This window comes from Enhydra lutris, unplaced genomic scaffold, assembly GCF_002288905.1.
Source record: "Enhydra lutris kenyoni isolate GAN:26980312 unplaced genomic scaffold, ASM228890v2 scaffoldscaffold50, whole genome shotgun sequence".
Lineage (NCBI taxonomy): Eukaryota > Metazoa > Chordata > Mammalia > Carnivora > Mustelidae > Enhydra > Enhydra lutris.
Window position 1 is genome coordinate 3,100 of NW_019154134.1, and position 1,530 is coordinate 4,629.

At 39.0% G+C, this 1,530-nt stretch overlaps 1 pseudogene across 1 annotated transcript; it reads right to left on the minus strand.

Annotated features, from left to right (window-relative positions):
• Positions 1–124: 124 nt before the first annotated feature.
• On the minus strand, positions 125–631 carry LOC111156974 (annotated as a pseudogene). The gene has a single exon (XR_002641266.1). The product of XR_002641266.1 is annotated as a 60S ribosomal protein L21 pseudogene (transcript).
• Between the last annotated feature and the right edge of the window lie 899 nt (positions 632–1,530).

A 1,530-nucleotide genomic window follows, 5' to 3' on the forward strand; every position in this document is an offset into this window, starting at 1 on the left:
TTTTTTTTTTTTTGAATTAGGACACAAAGTTTGCTTTAAATATTTTTTCGGGGAAAGGACACTACAATTCTACTCAAGAGAAACAATTTTACAGTCTTGAGGTCTTTTATCTTCTTTATATTTATCATGCCATGAATTCGTAGGGAATGGGTTCCAGCAGTTCGGGCTCCTTTCCATTGGTTCTCATGAAATGTGCTTCTCTGGTTGGAGCAGGCAGATGCTTCAGCTGAACCCAAGTACCTTTCTCTTTGGCTTCCTTCTTTTTCTGATCATTTTCCTTTACACGCTTCAGGAAGCTATCTCGGCTCTTTGAATGTTTAATATGCTCAATGTGTACATTAATTCTCTTGGCAAGAATCTTGCCCTTAACTTGTTTGTTTACAACAATACCAACAGTATGCTGAGTAACATTGTAGACTCTTCCAGTTTTGCCATGGTAACATTTGTGGGGCATTCCCTTTTGAACAGTGCCCATTCCCTTGATGTCCACAGTATAACCTTTCTTGTAGATTCGCATGTATGTGGCCAAAGGAACAACTCCATGTTTTCTAAAAGGCCTAGAGAACATGTACCGGGTACCTCTCCTCTTTTCCTTTGTGTTGGTCATTTTGGCAAATTACTGGAAGATGGCGGTTCCAGCCGAAAGGGGTTTCTTTCCTTTTTTTAATGGCTTAAAATGACGTGGGAAAGTTTTAAACAGGATTTTATTTATTTATTTATTTGAAAGAGAGAGAGAGTGCACATGAGTGGGGTGAGGGGAAGAAGGAGAGCAGGGAGCCTGATACAGGGCTCTATCTTGGAACTCCGGGACTATGACCTGAGCCGAAGACAGACATTTAACGAACTGAGCCACCCAGGCACCCCTCTTTTTCTCTTTCTGAACCATAGTGAAACCTAAACAAGGGTCCTATGAAATTTCTTATTTAAAGGACCTATTGACTCCATTAGGATTGCTAGAATGATTTAACTGGAGAATGGAGCATCAAAAGCTGAAAGCTGGAGTTACTTAGTTTTGGCCACATGAGAGTTTAAGTTAATATCATGTATTATTTTTAAGATATTTATTTATTAGAAAGAGAGTGTGTGTACAAGCAGGGGGAGAGGAAGAAGAAGACACCCCATTGAGCAGGGAGACCAAAGCAGGTCTCAACCCAGGACCCCAGGATCATTACCTGAGCCACCCAGGCACCCCTAACATAATGTATTTAGTGATATTTGTTGATAACTTAGGATTGATAATTAGGATCTTTGTTGGTTTTTTTAGAGTAGGCAGTGGTTTTGGTTGTTTATTTTTGTGCTGGTTCCAGTAATGAAATTACATTGAGAACTTGGCTTATCTTCCTATAGGTTAAGAATGGTGGGTTTGCATTCACTTAATCTAATAAATTAAAGTGTTCAGGTATAATTTAAAAGTTGCAGCTTCGCTATTTCATAGCATCTAAAGTTGAAATGTAATCTTTCAACAGATACTCTTCCCCCATATTCATTCTAGAAGAGATATTGTGCTATTTGAAGCAGAAATAGGCTAGG